Consider the following 18,271-nt stretch of genomic DNA (forward strand, 5'->3'; position numbering starts at 1 on the left):
ACATTATTATGACAATTGGCGAATGTTGAATATGGACTATATATTAGATAATAATATTGTAATCATATTAAATTTCCTGATTTGGATAATTTTACTGGGGTCTTGTAAGATAATGTCCTTATTCTTCAGAAATACACATTGAAGTTTAAGGGTAAAGGGGCATAATGTCTCAATTTGCTCTCAAATAGTTCAATAGATAGAGAATGAGATTAATAAAGCAAATATGATCGATGTTAACAATTGGTGAAGAGTATATTAGACTCCCTTGTACTATCTTACAATTATCAAATTAAAGTTTTTAAAGTTTGCTTAATATTTCCATATTGTTTTGTATCTTTATGATATCCTATGCCAAAGATCAAGGTGCACAAATCTCTAAGTTTTGAAGCTTTCTGTTCTTTAATTCTGGGTCTTAACCTTAAAATTTCCAAGATGTTCTTTCTTTTGCAGCTTCGGTTTGGAATCTAATTGTTAAATGGTAGGTAAGGAAACTGCAGAAAAAGCTAAGCAATGACTAAGGTTACAGAAAAGGCGGGGGGGGGGCGCACAATGAAAGCAAGGAGATTAATTGGAAGTGATGGTAGTGGTCAGCTTGTCAGAACTAGTATCATTTCCCCATTCACGGGCAAGTAAATGATTGGTCCTTTTATCTATCATTGTTGCAGATTTTAAAATCCTTTGAAGTTATTTCTTTAGTTCTTCTACCCCAGGGTTATTTAACATTCAACAAATGCTTTATGCCTAAGTATTTCTGACACGTTTGCATATTTATCATACATTATTTTTATCTCCACTAATAGATTGTAATTTCACTCTTCTCCTTAGGATATTACTATCTCTTCATAGAATCTGGCACAATTTGGTCTGAAATGAATTCATTTTCTACATTGTTTTTTTAAAGTTAGTTACTTTCTTGGTAGGTTGTATTGAAGTAGAATTTCTACATATGGAATCATGCTTTAAATACATTATGGAGCTCTCATTATAAAGGAAAACCATAAAAAATCCTTTAAAAAGTGAGTTGTCATTCTCTAATTTAATTTGTCTATTCCTTAAATCCACTAGTTAGATACAATTTTGTTTTGCATGAAATGGGCCATGTTTTTTTTTTTTCTTTTCTCTTATCTCTCCACTTGGGATCAACTAGTTAACATCTACTGCTGATCTTAACAACATAATACAACCTTGGAAACAATTTAAACCACATCCTGCCAGTAAGCTCATTCACATTGTCCTTTGTTTATGTATATTGGATCTGTGCCCTTATATTCCCTCCACGTTTTTTTAATAGAGAAAATTTCAAAACAAATGGTTGCTTTGTTTTAACTATTAAAATCAATGTTTGTTTTGAAGATGCTTTCCAATGAAAACAAGTACTTGTAACTAAAACAAACATTTTAACTTCTAGGAGGTGCTTTGGGTTTGAAATACGGTTTTGTGCCAGCAGAGTTCCATAGGACCTTTGCAAGATACTGGCCTCAAGTCCAGAATGGACATATGCATCTTCAGCTCTATGTTTCTATTTTCATATTTGTACAGGGATAATAGTACCTTTCTTCTTTCGCTCACAAAGTTAGTATGAGCCTGAGCTGAGACAGCAAAAGGGTGGAGTTTTGAATTCCTCAGATTAAAGATGTTCAAGTCAATTTACAACATTGTGACACTGCACGTTATCCTGACCCCTTATCCATCTGCCATCCCGGTCAAGGTGTGTGTGGCGGGGATAGGTTAAGATCAGGTGCAGTGAAGTATGCTAAGGGGTGGTGTAAGCTCTTCAATGGCATCTCACAGGAAGATGAGCTTTATGTATGAAAAAGCGGAAACCAATTTTTCCTATTAGCAGATTTGTAACAGACATAGAGAGAAGAATGAGCGCATAGATGAACGAAGAAGAGTTTTGAGAGTTTCTATAAACTGCAAGTTCACTATGTTATTGTTTTTCTTTTTTAATTGTAATAAAAAACACGTAACACAAAATTTTAACCATTACTAACTGTATAGAGTTTCGGTAGTGTTAAATATATTTACATGGTTGTGCAATCAATCTCCAGAACTCTTTCATCTTGCAAAACTGAAACTCTATATCATTAAACAACACCTCCTCAATCCTCCTTCTCTCAGCCCTTGCAACCACCATTCTACTTTTTGTTTCTGTGAATTTGACTACTCTAGATACTTCATATAAGTGGAATCATACCAATATTTGTCTTTTTGTGACTGGCTTATTTCACTAGCATGATATCCTCAAGGCTCATTCACGTTGCAGCATGTGTCCAAATTTCCTTCCTTTTTAAGTCTGAGTAATATTCTATAGTGTGTGTGTGTGTGTGTGTGTGTGTGTGTGTGTGTGTGTGTATCACATTTTGTTTATCCATTCATCATCAACACGTATGGGTGGTTTCCATCTCTTGGCTATTGTGAGTAATTCTTCTATAAATATGAATGTACAATTTTTTTTTGAGATTCTGCTTTCAATTCTTTTGGTTATAGACCCAGAAGTGGGATTGCTGGGTTATATGGTAGTTCCATTTTTAATTTTTTGAGGAACTGCCGTACTGTTTTCCATAGCAGCTCCACTCTTTTGCATTCCCAACAACATGCACAAGGGTTCCAATTTCTCCATATCTTTGTTCAACACTTATAATTTTCTGTTTTGTGGATAGTAGTCATCGAAATAAGTATAAGGTGCTATCACCTTGTGGTTTTGATTTACAGTTTCCTAATTACTAGTGACATTGAGTATCCTTTCATATGCTTGTTGGCCATTTGTATATCATCTCTGGAGAAATGTCTTTTCAAGTCCTTTACCCAATTTTTAATTGGGTTATGTTTGTTGTTGTTGTTGTGTTGTAGGAGTTCTTTATGTATTCTGGGTATTAACCACTTATCAGATATATAATTTGCAAACAGTTTCTCCCATTCTGTAGGCTGCCTTTCACTCTGTTGATTATGTCCTTAGATGAACAGAAGTTTTTAAGTTTGACATAGTCCCATCTATCTATTTTTTTCTTTGTTGCCTGTGCCCTTGGTGTCATATCCAAGAAGTCATTGCCAAATCCAATGTCATGAAGCTTCTCCCTGTTTTGTTTCTAGGAGAGGTATAGTTTTAGATCTTATATTGACATCTTTGATCTGTTTTATTTTTCACATATGGTATAAGGTAAGAGTCCAACTTTATTGTTTTGCACGAGGACATTCCATTTTTCACAGCACTTTGTTGAAGAGCCTGTCCTTTCTTCATTGAATGGTCTTGGCACCCCTGTCAAAGATCATTTGACCGTAGGAGACAGTTTATTTCTGGATTCTCTATCCCTTTGGTCCATATGGTTGTGCTTATGCTAGTACCCAATGCTCTCGTCCTCCATTCCATCTCAGCTACTTATTCTCAGAGTCATGTTGTAGACTCTGTCGTGATCAGTAACTGCAACTTTTTATATCTGTTTCAAACATCCCAATCTCTGGCCAGCTCTTTCTATCTTTGCAGCTCACTCTCTCTACTACAACGTTAATAATCCTCTGAACCCACAACATCCAGTGATCCCTGTAGCTTTTTAGGGTCCCTTCCTGGCTAAGTGCTCAAATTCCATTGATGGTCATTATCATTACTCCCTTCTAAAAGTCCTCTACTCTCTTGCTCTTTCTTGCTTTGTCTTCTGCTTCTGGCTGCAATATAGTTTAAAACATTGTTAAAGTATGATTAGATCCAACTCTCTCCTTACTCCTGCCTGCAGTAGAGAAAAAGCAACAAGGCTGACTGTTCTCACTTTAAATTCATGCTCATGACCCTCCAGTGGAGGGTCTGCTGCTGCTCTGCAATCACTGTATATTTCCCAAGTGCACTTCCTCTGACATTTTTCTAAATGATTATTTCACACCTTCTCTCTTCTCAAAACTTCAGTAATCTCCCACCTCCTCACCCGCATTCGGGTTCTCATTTCAATGACAAGGTAAAAGAAATCAGAGAACTTCTACAAGTTTCCATCCCACGTCTACCCATCGACCTGTACCCAGCCGAGGCTAACCTTCCGCTTATGTATTAGATCCCATCTTCTCTACTCAAGGAATCACCCCATCAATTTTCCTTTCTTTCTATTGAAATTTCTCTCTTTACCGAATACTTCTCTTCAGCAGCCAAACAAGCCATTAGTTTTCCCATCTTAAAAAAAAAAAAAAACTCTCTTGACCTCACATACCCTTCCAGCTACTACCCGTCTTTCTCCTTCCCTTCACAGCAAAACCACTTGAAAGAGTGGGCTGTGCTTTCTGCCTCTAATCTTATTAAGGTCACTGGGACCTACTCATTGCTAAATGTAATGGCTAATTTTTTGTTCTCGTCTTACTTGATTTGTCTGGAGCATTTGGCACAGCTGATTGCCCTGCCCTCTTTAAAACACTTTCTGCCCTGGGCTTCCAGGTCACATGTCGTCCTCATTTTCCTTCTAACTTACTAGTCTCTCCCTCAGTCTCTTCTTCCCCATAACATTAGATAGAGCCCTCAGGGCTCAGTCCTTGGACCTCTGTTTATTAGCTACATTCGCTGTCTAGGTGACCTCATCGAGTGCCTTGAAAACAAACATATCTCTAGTCCAGTCCACTCCTGTGAATTTGAGATTCAAATGTCCAACTGCCAAAGGAATATCTCCACTTGGATGTCGAACAGGCATATCAAACTTAGTACATCCCCAAATTACCATTTCCCCAACTGGGCTCCATCAAACCTGCTCTTTCCATAGCATTCCTCATCTCAGTTAATGGTGACGTCACTCTTCCTGGTGCTCAGACCCCAAACCGTAAAGTCATTCTTTTTTCAAAAACAATGTTATTGAGATACAATCCAAATATCGTACAACTCACCCATGAAAGTGCACAATCCAGTGGTTTTTAGTATAATCACCAAGGTGTGCCACCATCACCACAGTTAATTTTAGAACATTTTCATTACTCCAGAAAGAAAACCCTCCGCCCCTTAGAAGTCTTGACTCTTCTCTTTCATCGTCCATATCGAACCCATCAGCAAATCCTATAGGCTGTACCTTCAGACTGCGTTCTGAATGTTTCTTCTCACAGCCTCTACTGCTTTTCCCAGCCACCTCCACCTCTTGCCTGGATGAACGTGACAGTCTCCTAACTAGTGTCCCTGCATCTTCCCTGGTCTCCTTTCAGTCTGTTCTAAACCCAGCAGCCAGGGCCATCCTATTGTAACATAAGTCAGATGTCATCTCTCTGCTTGATGGTTTCCGTCCCACTCAGTAAAAGCCCAAGTCCTTACAAAGTCCCAGAAGACCTGACACACTCTGGCCCCCATGACAGCTCTGACTTCATCGTTTACTGCTGTCTTCGTCACTCCTGAGTTTCAGTCAGACTGGCTTCTTTGCTTCCTCACAGTCAGCATTCTCCCTCCTCCGGTCACTCTCTCTGCCTGGAAAGTCGTTTTCCTAGGTGTGTCCCTTCTTTCCGTGAGTGCATTTACCATCAGGCAAATGAAGCTCAAGCTTCAGGATCCTTCCCTTGCTGTGCTCCCCTTCGCTCACTTTCAGAGAACGCTTTAATGAAGGATGGTGAGCGATGATGAGCTGATAGCAGGGAGGCTGAGTATTTGAACCTCAATATTCCAATGAAGTCTCGAGGCAGCTGGGTATGATCTGCCCCTGATTCCTGTGGCTGTAGGTCAGTAGGTCTCAAAATTGTGATCAGAGACTTGCGTCAGAAGCGCCTGGAATATTTGTGAATAAAGGGCCTTCTTGGGTCCTACCCCAGATTTCCCGAGTCAGAACCTCTGAGAGTCTTCACCGTGTAGAAGCTCACGCCTGTTTCGTAGGCACGGTATGTATGGGGCTTGATTTTCTGTATTTGTGTTCTCACCCCTTGTCCATCCCAGCCTGGGAGAAAGGTGCTCTGTTTAGATTGCATAAATGTGTGCTGAAGTTAATAGTACTGTACGAATTCCGATTTTCTCCTCAGTTAACTATGTAAGGACTCTTTTCCACCATTTTCCTTTTACTTTCAGGCACCGGCCTCTCCTTGAGTGATTTTCATGAAGCTTTGAGGGGAATAGGTCATCCAATTTTTAAAAATTTTATCTTTGAACTTTTTAAATTCTTGTTTTTATTCAACTTTTTTGATAAGTAAATGTTTTTTCTCCCTCCCCGCCCCCCCCCCCCCCATTTGGATTTGTAAATCTTTTCAAGATAAACTTAGCTCATTTATCTTTGGATGCTTCAAGTACCTAACATAGTGCATTGAGTTCAGTTTGTCTAGGAAAGAAATTACAAGTGCAAATTTAGGAGTTAGGTCCAGAAAGTTTGGAAAACTCTGTCTTCAGGCATATATTGCTGAATGGTGTCCACAGGGTCTGAGGGCATTTCATCATTTTGTTTTGTATAAAAATGTTCTTATAAACATTTATTGAACCAACATTAAAATTTGAAAACATAAACTACCTCTATTTCTGCCATTTTAATAGAGTAGTTTCACATCTTTGCAATTCCTTATATACTGCACTCACATTTCACATACTTATAAACGTAAAATACAGTTTTATTCTGATTTTTAATTTTTTTTTTGGCAAAACATATCAGAAACATCTTTTCCTTGATGTTATACAAGGTTGATAATTATAATGTTAAATGTCTATAAAATTGCCTATCCATTTACTAATTATTTGAGATTTTGGTTGTTTCTAATTTTTTGTTTATATTATAAATGATGTAATAAACATTTCGTGCATATAGCTTTTACCTTTTAAAACATTTAAAAATAGGCTTCTCAGGAATGATATTAGTGAACTAAAGAGTTTGAATATTTTAAGGTCAAAGTGATTAATACTGGAATATAAAATATTTCCTCATTGGTAGAAATCAGGTAACTAGTTAAATGTTTAAAGTAATTATAAACCTGTAATATGTCTCCTCTACTTCTTTGTATTTAAAAGTGCATTTTCCTTTATTTGTATATTTAAAAAATTTTATTTGTATAAAAGTGCACTTTCCTTTATTTGTTTAGTGGGAATGCTGTTTATCCAGGATGGTCAGGAATAGCCTCGAATGAGGCCTTGGGGATATTTGGCGCAATGCCAGTGTCACTGAAGCAAAGGAACGCATCAGAGGTCCTGAGGCAGAAGTGTGCTTGAGAAGATGTGAATGTGGGGCACAGACAGGGTTCGGGGCAGACCCTGTAGGGTCCTACGGGCCATGTAAACACTTTGGAATGTAGACTGAATAAGAACGGAAAGTATTGGGGAGTTTTGAGCAGAATCCCGTGAGCTGGCGTATTGTAAATGGCTCCCTCCAGCCACAGTGGGGAGAACAGTAAAGGAGCCAGGGGACTGGAAGCAGGGAGACCAGTGAGGAGCTTCTTGCATTAGGCAAGAGATGACGGTGGCTTAGACCAGGGAGGAAGAGGGGAAGGTAGTAAGAAGAGATCAAATATTGGATATCCTCCTCATGCAGGTGAAAATAAAGAAAATCTGGATGGAACAAAGAGAGGAGTCAAAGATGACTGCAAGATCTGAACAAATGAAAGAATGAAGTGGACACTTCCCGAGACGGGGAAGCCTGGGAGAAACAGGTTTGGCGTGAGGGGCGTCAGGGTTGTTTTGAACATGTTAAGTTTCCTTTTAAAGTCCGCTTTATAGAGGTATAATTTGCATGCAGTAAAGTGCGCACATTTTAATTATACAGTTTGAGGAGTTATGTTGAATGTATATTGTCATGCAACCATCTCCACAGTCTAGTTATAGAACAAAAGTTTCCCTTGTGCTCCTTCCCGGTCAGTCAGCACTCCCTGCATGCCTTGCTTCAGGTAACCATTGATATGCATTCTATCATTGTTACGTTTTTCTGCCCCAGAGTTTGTATAAATGGAGTTATAAGCACTGGGAGAGAAACAGATCAGACATGGGCCACTGCCTGGTCCAGTGTTTCTCAACTTTTAAGTTCCTGCCCTCTTTGATAATGATAGAAATCTCAGGTCCTATCCTGAGATATTGGGTGTGTCCATAGAAAAGCATGCCCCATGTCTTCTACTTTCTTATGACTTTGAGAATCACTGCTTCTCTGTATTCTCTGTCTCCAAGAAGATCTTGTTGAACATTACTTTCAGGAGTTTTTACCATAAAAATATGCATTTTCTTTTTCCCCAATGTTAAATAAGATTATAACATTATAATGTAATTTCAGCTTATTTAGTTTACTTCTCTAGGTTCAGAGAAGTCACGCTCATTGGTGGGGTGGTCCTTGCTTTTGAGAATCACTTGTCTGTTCTAATAATCACATGGAAATTAGAAGGGGGACCGATCACATTGATTTGCTAAAGGACGTTCTGAGGAGAGGTTGTACAGAGTTTTGCCTCATCCTGCCTCACTTCAAGTGCTTGGCCTTTTATGGATACCAAACATTTAACAATCACAGACCAAAGCAATTACTCATGTCTTTGTTTTATATTCCTTGGCTTCCTGTTATTATTTTTAATAGTCCTTCCATAATCATATAATAGCTTCATTTATAAGGTCATTGGGATCCAGGAAATAATGAGTGTTCAAATAATTTAGCCAGAGACTTCGAATAGCTATAGGAGACAGGATATTCCCAGCTGGGCTGTTGATGGTAGTGCTGTAGGCTTTAGATTTCACCGCAAAGAAATTTAAAAGTATTACATTGCAACTGAAAAAGGAGAAGATATAAACATTGGGATCTACTGTGTCCTAATAACACAATTAAAATTTAACTAGCGGGATACCAGCTTTCAGGGTGTTCCTCCATGGAGGAGGGTTCAAAATGAAGGAAGCAGTTGATTTATTTAGGGAACCACATCCTCCTTGTCTCCTCCCTCCTCCTCTGTATAATAACGCTAATTGTCGTAGTGAGTTTTGTACTTGGTCTTCATTTTCAGCCCAAGATTTCACAGCTTTTTCACTGATGCTCAAACCATCAAAGAGAAGGTAGCAGAGAGTAGGAATAAAGAAACATTGAGAAAGAGAGAGAGAGAGAGAGAGAGAGAGAGAGAGAGAGAGAGAGAGAATTGCATTCATTTTTCTAGTTAGTCTAGAATCAGTGCATGTGTTGTGTCATCCGTAGGAAACTGGATGACATTGTTTCAGTCCCCATAGGTGTTTTTTCGGCGGTTGATGGCTCTGTCACACAGTATTTCCTTTGTGAGAGTCTACAGGAAAATTTTTCTCTGGTTTCAACCAGGAATAGTTATTCTTTTCCTGTGCAGCTAATTGCTTTAATCTCAGAGTACTGGGCATCTTGAAATTGATCGTGTGTTTTTCCCTCAGTCCTGGAAACTTGAACATTCAAAGTTCAGACTTTGGGGCTCCCATTTCTACCCAGCAAATAAGCCCACCTAGCTTCCTTCTATTTTTTCTACCCTTATATTCTCTCCATTCTGATTTTCTTACTTGATTTTATTTTAGTTTTATTACAGTGTATTGTAGAATTATTAAGACATTTTACATCCTTTTTGGAAACAATAACATACATAAATAAATAGTTAAAAACTTGAGGGAAGAAACTCTTAGATAGTAAGGAATCTTGGACAATTATCCAGTGGTTTTGCAGTTTAAATTTTTATCAGAGGCAGTGTAATGTAGTGTTTTTTAAATTATTATATTAGTTTCAGGTGTATAGAACAGCATAATGATTAGACATTTACACCCCTCACAAAGTGATACCCCCCCCAAGTCTACCACCCCTCTGACATCGTATATAGTTGTTACAATACCATTGACTATATTCCCTATGCTGTACTTTACATCCTGTGACTATATATACAGAGGGTGCCAAAAAAAAAAATGCATACACATTTTAAGAAAGGAAAAAACTGTATTAAAATTGTAATACTCAATATATACCGATAACAAAAGATGAATACAAGTCATATGTATACATTTTTGAGTACCCCTGGTGTATGTACATATGTGTATATATATATATTTAATTATAGTTGACATTCAATATTATTCTACTTCAGCTTTAGGTGTACAGTGCAGTGATCAGGCATCTACACAAGCTATGCAGTGATCCCTCCAATAAGTCCAGTACCCATCTGACACCCTACATGATCTTTACAACATTACTGATTATATTCCCCATACTGTATTTCACATCCCCGTGACTATTTTGTGACTAACAATTTGCAGTTTCTAATCCCTTCACCTTCTCCCCCATCCCTCAACCACCCCTCCCATCTAACAACCATCAGTTTTTTTTCTGTATCTCTGAGTCTATTTCTGTTTTATTTGCTTGTTTATTCTGTTCTTTAGATTCCACATATAAATGAGGTTAGTAATGCAGTGTTTTAAATGCACAGGTTCTGGAGTCTGGCCATTGGGGGTTCAAATCTTCACTACTGCTTACTTCCTGTTTGATCTAAGGTAAGTCCCTTCATCTCTCTGTGCTGGCAGTTTTCTGCCGAAGCAGCTCCATCTCATGTTTTCATTTACTTAGCATTAATACAGGAAACCTATTGGCTTGATTTAATCTTCTAGGTTCTCTGTATTTACGTCACTATCTTTTCTTCATAATATCGTCAGTGTATTAGTTATGTGTATTTCTGTATAACAAATTATCCCCCACTTAGCAAATTAAAGCAGCACACATTTCTTATGTCATTGTTACTGTGAGCCAGGAAGGGCTTAGCTGAGTCCTCTGCTTCAGGATTTCTGACGAGGCTACGATCAAGGGTGTGATCTGAAGGCTCAACTGGGGAAGAATCAGTTTCCAACCTCATACACATGGGTATGGATGGGATTTAGACCTTCACGGGTTGTTGGGTCAAGGCCTCCCTCAGTGCCTTGCCATTTGCTTCATCAAAGCCAGCAAAAGAAACGTTCAACTAGTAAGATGAAAGTCGCAATCTCTTGTAACCCAATGTTGTAAAGAATTGTCTGGTCTTTGCTCCTGGCTCCTGGGAGGTAGCCTCTCAGTCCTTAGAATTCCGAGTTATAGGAGTGTCTTTGTTATTCATGGTCGGCTACTGGCCCACACCTGAGTTTTTGCGGAGAAGATGACTCAGGATGGGAAGTCAGAATGACCGACCTTGTGAGGACAGAGTTGGAACTAGCTCATCCTCTGGGGACAGGAAGGGCGTGGCACTTGAGTTTAGTCACGTCACAGGACCAATAATTAAATCAATCCTGCATAGGTGATCAAACTCCAGTAAAACTTCTGGACACTGAAGCTCAGGTGAGCTTCCTGGGCGGTGAACACATTGATGTGCCAGGCAGTTGATGTCTTGTTTCGGTAGGGAGAGGACAGGGAAACTCTGCATTTGTGACCCTCCCCAACTTTGCTCTGTGTGTCTCTTCATTTGGCTGATCCTAATTTGTATCTTTTACAATAAAATAGCAGTTGTAAGTATAGTACCTTCCTGAGTTCTGGAGTTGTTCTAGTGCATGTTTGAACCTGAGAGGGTGGTGAGAATTCCCTAGATCCCAAGCCAATTGCACATAAGTGCTCGTGGCTTGGGGACCCCCAAACGTGTGGCTGACATTGAAACGCAGGCAATCTTATTGGGGATTGAGCCCTTAAATCTATGGCATCCGTACTCTCTCCAGGTGGTTACTGTCAGATTGCGTTGCGGTGTTGCACCTGAACATGAAGTGACATCCCATTACCTTTGTTCTTTTCTGTTGGTCAGAAGCAAGTCATGAGGTTCACCCCACACAGTAGGGAATTACATTAGTCCATGGACACCAGGAGGCAGGGAATGCTGGGAGCCTTGTCACGAGCTTCCTGTCACAGTTAGCATGGCGCGCACAGTATGGTGACGTGTCTTACGACATCTTGATTGGTTACGTGCACATGAGATCATAGATCATGGAACCTGAACGCTATCATGGATTTTAGATATTGTTCAACCTCTTGTTTTACATGAGAAAAGTCAGCCTTAATAAGTGCACGTGTGTTTTCTGACAGCATGCAATGAGCTAGTGTCAAGGTCAGGACAAAACTCAATGCTCTGTTCCCAATACCGTGCTGACTAAATGGTTCAATTTAGTCACCAAGTAAATCGGAACTGCTATGGATAAATAGTTACATCCCCTAAAGCACATCGACAAAGCTTATGGTCTTTTTGCAGAGATAGGAAAGCACCAAGGATGAGAAGATTTAGGTAGGGTCAAATATTTTGGAAGGCAAAGATTTTTACTGGCAGAAAATTGTGAAAGCTAAGCTCTTTGTTTCCTGCACATGATGCATTGATTTTTTTTTTTTAATTAGAAAATCAAATTAAGAACGAAGCATAGAATTTCAGAGGTTGGAAAACAAGGTGCAGACGCAAAAGGGAATCAAGGTTCAGACTAATAGTTTGCAGAGTATTAGTAAATGAATTCAGCTTCTTGATTAGTGTTATGATCCTGGGCAGAGGAGTTCTAGTACCAGTACGGAAATGAATATTGAACAGCCCTCCATACTCGGGTAGAAATTGTATGATGAGCTAAAGTGGTTTGAACTCAAATAAGATGGGCAGGAAAAAAAACACTGTTAGGACAAACAAAAACAGCTAATTGTGGCTTCTCTAACTGGCTCACAAATAGCTTCAATTGTGACCTCTGAGCCGATGGCCAGGAAACAGCGGCCATTTTCATTGTGGAGGTTGGAGGGAGTGGGCAGGAAGCAACGGTGAACCTCACTTTCAGCAAAAGCAGCAGGCAGCTTGCAAAGTCAAGTTAAACTTCACACAGAGATTCAGGACTAACAGTGGCTGTGGCCTCCAAAAGCATTTTGGGGAGGAGGAACGTCTTATAGCAGAGGCATGACCACAAACATGTCACTAACTCTCTATTGTCTTCACCAACAAGACCATGACCATCAATGTATATGCGTAAGTCGCCCTGATATTCCAGTAGAGCTCTCTCTCTCGTCATACTCCAAGTGCATCCTTGTTCTGTGCCAACGAGGTTACTCAGTTGTTGTCAGTCACATCATGACATTCTTAGCCTCAAACTATCTGTCTACACCTTACTTATTTTTCTGAACCCAGTAAAGTCTGCTATCCTGTGGGAAGCCTTCTCTTACCACTCCACTTTATCATTTCACAAAAGCCTAGTTTATACATACTAATTCATTTAATCCTTATGAAAGCTTTAGGAGGTAGGGACTATTGTTAGAGTCAAAGGAAGCCTCTGAGATAGAAGCATCTAGAAAGGAAAGAAAAGAAAAGCATCTAGAAAGGAAAGTTTACTTGCAAAGAATACAGGAGAGTCAGCCTGCAGAAGGTCTGGCTCAGCAAATACACAAGGATTTAAAGGAATAAAACCTAGGAAGTTACCAAGGTTACCAAGTATCTGTTTATAGTAGAAAAACAACAACTTTCTCACATGATTATCCTACTCTCAAAAGTCATGACGTATCTTCAGACACCAGCACAGCAAAAATAAGTGATAAGTTGTTGGGTTTTTTTTAGGGAGTTTATGGGAAATAGTCAAGGTTTTATTATTTTGGGGACCACAATCAGTCAGGATAATGGTGATTTGGGTTTATCTCAGATTCAAAGTGGTTTTTTTTCTCCAGCTATGGAATGTAAATTGGGTAATCATATTGGAAACAAGGCAAAGTGTCAGTTTTTGCTCCTACATCATCTCCCACCCCCACCTTGGCTCTTTACAGATCAGGAGGCTGAGGCAAAGAGAGGTAAAGCAGCTTGTTCCAGGGCACGGGCCTGGCAAGTGGCAGAGCCAGGCTTTGAACACAGGCGGCTGGGCTCCACTGTAGAAAGATGCCTCTTCATTCACTAGTGAACCTACCTTCTCAGAAAGTTAGGAGCTACGCAATGCCTGCTCCATTCATTTATCATTTCATGTCTCATGGCCTTATACTATTATTTCATGTTGCATATCTGATTATCTCATTTGCCCCCTGGACTGAAGGATCCTGAATAAGCTGGGACTTTGTTATGTTGGCATTTAGTCTAGCACTACACATACAGTTGTTGCTCTATAAACATTTTTGAGTGGACGAATGACCTTCATGAATGGATGAATGACCTGTAGGTCCATTTCCACCTGTACACGTTGGTGGGGGACTGCTCATTTTTCATCAAACCTTGCTTATACTCATGGTTAGTCGAAATACCTGCAGCATTATCTTTGAACAAATGCAAAATGTTGAAACTTATAATTCAGACTTCTGTTAGGATCCAGAAAGACCTGCCGTTGGCTTAGGAATGCAAAATTGAAGTTATTTTTCTTCTTGTTTACATTTGAATACTTCCTAGGCTTTCTGAAATGTTATTGAAGGACAAAATTTGGGGTGGCAGCAAAGGCTGCTGCCATCCAAGGACATGGTTCCCAGTCTGTCCCCATAGCAATGACCAAGGGAAAAATGGCTTAATCCTCTTATGCTTTCGTTTTCTATAAAACAAGCTTAAGAATCTACCAGTATGTACTCCCCAAGGAGTCAAGGTGACAAATGTCAGCAATAAGCTTTTCAAGTGAAAGAGATTCACAATAATGAAGTTTTTGCTAAAAGGCATCAATATGCTTCACAGGCTAGAAAAGGAACCACCTTTTCGTTTTTAGTGCAAAATAGTGTGTTCTTAGCATTATCTAGAGCCGATTGCTGGTCAGGCTCAATTATTGGTGGGTTATTTTATGACCACATTTTAAATTCTTGAAATAAATGGTTCCTGTCACAGAGCTCGACACATCATTATACCACAGAGGTGTCTCCAACAGTACCACCTTCTTCTCTGTAGCTTAAAAAATAATCTTAACTTCCTCTAAGTATTTACATAGTGCATAGTATTCTTGCCTCTGCAAAATGTTGGCTTCAAGATGCATACTTTGGATGTCATTCTTTTGACACAGAGAATTTCGTAATGTTTTTTAACGTACCAGGATATTATATTCAGATAATTTTTTTCCTACTCAGATAATTTTTTTCTCAAGTCAGTATAAATCCCTTTTTATGAGAAGTGAAGAAAACCAAACGACTGTTCAGTTTCTCTCTGAAGATATTATAGTAGCATGCTACCTTAAATATTTTTTTTGGAATAAGTCAGGTTTTATACAACACACAAGGGAACAAATTTTAAAAACTAATTTTGGTACAAGGATGAACTCTCCAAGGAATTCACAGAAATACATCATCATTCTATTTTTGGGTAAGCCAAGCACTGTGGCATTATAAGACAATCAAAGATTTAGTTCTAGGCATAAGCAGTTATTGTAATTGTTATGTTTGCCCACTGACTATTGGTTTTGGCTCTTATTTTTTCTTTATTTTTTTCTGTTTCTCCTGAGGAACCATTTCACATTCTCTTAACATGATCAAGAATCCCCCTACATGTTCTCAGAACTAGGGTCTCTTGAGGTTGGGTTTTTTGGCCGCCCTTGATCCTAGCTTGGTGAGTTTCTATTCTCTGCTAAATTTGATTACTGGCTGTTTAAGTATGGCTTAAAGGGCTCCACAGAAAAGGGCTGATGTGACAAGAATCGACCCAACGCATGGCGATGAGCTGCCCAGAACAAAGTTGAGTGGAGTTGTGTCACCCAGCAAAGTACCCTGCCATCTTGACGTCCTATCCTGCACGCATCGCCTTGTCCCCCGTTTCTAAGGGCCATATTCTGGAGAAGTATATAATGAAATAGACAGACTCCCCACAGATTGGGGCTTATTTAGGGCAGGGAGGACCTTGGCATCATTGTTTCACTAGTACCCATTACAGTACCTGCTCATGGTACAAGCTGAAGAAACATCTGTTGAGTAAATGTATAAAATCCCTTTAAGGGGTATCTATTGGTCATAATGAAAAATTGAATGTAATTGTCTCATTCCCACTTACTATCTGTTTCAATCTCCCTTTCCCTGTTTGTCTGTCTGTTTCTCCCTTTCCTATGATCTTGGAAAGATGGAGAAGGGCTCCATTTGGGGGACCCTCGTTTGCAGCTCCTCTGTAACTCAGAGCAAAATGTTTTTCAAGACACAGAAGAGTAAGGGGGGGCAATGAGGATATAATTCTCCAGGGAGGCCCTGTCTACGTGACAGGGACATGGTTCGTATGAGGCAAGCAAACCCCCAGTATGACACGGCCATGGTCTTAGCAGTTTTGCCTTCCTAGAATTTCTTCAGGAGAGTCAAGTCACTAAACAGACCTGCAGCATATTCTGGACAAGGACAGTCTAGTTCTTTGGTGGGACCTAGTTTTATTTTTAAATATTGTGCAGACATTGGATGGGTCCTTTCCATCTGAAAACTTGGCCTCTTAGTTCTGGAAAATTTTCTTCAATGATTCCTTTGATGATTTTCTCCCTTCCATTTTTTCCTATCCTTTCTTTATAGAACTCTCGTAATTCAAATGTTAGACGTTCTTGAATGATCCTTTTGTTTTCCTATCTCCACACTCCTATTTGCCTCCTTTTTGTTATTTTGCCCCATTTTCTGGGACATTTCTTCAACTCTGTTTTCCAAATCTTTTATTGAGATTTTCATTTCTGCTCATGGTCTCTAAATATTCTTATCTCAGGAATGCAATGTCTTCCTCTCTTTCTGAGGTTATGAATTCTAGTTTCGTGGTGTCTTATTATTTCTGCAGTCTCTGTTGCTTCCAAGTTTTTTTCTTGTTTTTTTTTTTCTATTCGTTTGTTGTGATCTGTTTTTCCCGCTGGAGATTCCCTCAGATGCCTGGTGAGCCTTAGATGTCTACTTGCATTTAAGAGCGGTCCCCTTGAAGGTCGTTTGGAAGCTCTGAGTGTGTGGGTGGGGCTTGTTTGTGAGCTTTACCCGAGATGATCTGATTGAGACATGTCACTGAGGAGCCCTTAGGGTCTGACTTCTCAGGTCTCTTCTTGGACTGGTGGGATTCTGTACAGAAGAGCCTCAAATACTTTTCCTGTGAGAAACAAGCTGAGCTGAAAATATCCCCTTTAATCCCCTGAAACAGTATAACGACCCTCAGCAGTGCCGTATGGTCCAGATAATACACCTCCTAATGGGGAGGGGAAGGGGCTCTGCCAGCTTCTTACAGCAGCCCATCCAATCCATCTATGTCAGCCCACCTTCTTCTTCACTTCCAGTAGAACCTCAAGCCACCAATTCCTGAGCATTTTAGGACTTTGGGGCGCACATCAAATTGTTTCTTGGCTTTTCCCACTGCTGGCTTAAAAAGTGGCTTTCTCAGGTAAAAGGATTAAGAAGTAAAAATTGGTATTCACAAAATAGTCATGGGGATGTGAGATACACTATGGGGAATATAATCAATAATGTAAAGACTAAGAGAGGCCGAATCACTTAGTTGGTTAGAGCGTGAGCTCTGAACAGCAGTGTTGCCGGTTCGATTCCCACATGGGCCAGTGAGCTGCGCCCTCCACAACTAGATTGAAGGACAACGCTTGGAGCTGATGGGCCCTGGAGAAACACACTGTTCCCCAGTATTCCCCAATAAAATTTATTAAAAAAAAATAATTTAAAGACTATGTAGGGTGTCAGATGGGTACTGGACTTATTGGGGGATAACTTCGTAGATTATATAAATGCCTAACTACGGTGCTGTACACCTGAAACTAATATAAAACAATATTGAATGTCAACTATAATTAAATATATATGTATATATATATATATATATACATATATATTTGTGGATGTAAAGTACAGCATAGGGAATATGGTATTGTAATAGCTATATACAGTGTCAGAAGGGTAGTAGACTTGGGTGGGTTATCACTTTGTGAGGAGTGTAAATGTCTAATCACTATGTTGTTTTGTACACCTGAAACTAATAATAGTTTTTTAAAAAAAACACCAAAAAAAAGAAAAGCCACACACACGTGCGCGCACACACACGCACACACAAACTGGCTTTCTCAGGTGTGCTAAGTTAGTTGCCACTAGTCCATCAGGTTCTGAAATTTTATTGCTGCTATAGCCTTTCCTTCTCTTTATCTTTGTGAGTTTTTGTGTTAAAAACATTCCTGGTAGGTTGATTTATTGGCATTTTAGGTGGAAGCAAAAGTAAATTCAGGGTTCGGTCTGCCCCCTTAATTTACAAGTCCCTCAGCTAGCCTTCCTAGTTTATTTGCTTCTCTGGACCTAGTTCTTCTTCCTTGAAGGTCCATTGCTGATGCTGTTTTGCCTTGGGCTTTTCTTATAGGATCTGTCAGCATTAACAAGATGATATCCAACAGGGATAAACTTAAAGATTCTATACTTGCAATAAAAAGCCCAGTTAAACAACACAGAATATAAGAGGTGATACTTCATGCCCACACACGTGAAAAAGACTATAAGATCAATGTAATTCAGTGATGTGATATGACTGGGCTTCAAAT

At 39.4% G+C, this 18,271-nt stretch overlaps 1 protein-coding gene across 4 annotated transcripts in view; it reads left to right on the forward strand.

Annotated features, from left to right (window-relative positions):
- TP53BP2 (tumor protein p53 binding protein 2) overlaps positions 1–18,271 on the forward strand; it is a 136,223-nt gene that overhangs the window by 34,784 nt on the left and 83,168 nt on the right. For all 4 annotated transcript variants that reach the window (XM_088799129.1, XM_019716049.3, XM_019716050.3 and 1 more), the window contains 2 exons: positions 7,449–7,566; positions 10,312–10,375. The gene's annotated coding sequence lies outside the window, so the exon portion shown is untranslated. The remainder of the gene's footprint in view (positions 1–7,448; positions 7,567–10,311; positions 10,376–18,271) is intronic.

This window comes from Rhinolophus sinicus, chromosome 6, assembly GCF_057876585.1.
Source record: "Rhinolophus sinicus isolate RSI-liver-muscle chromosome 6, RSI-T2T, whole genome shotgun sequence".
Taxonomy (NCBI): Eukaryota; Metazoa; Chordata; class Mammalia; order Chiroptera; family Rhinolophidae; genus Rhinolophus; species Rhinolophus sinicus.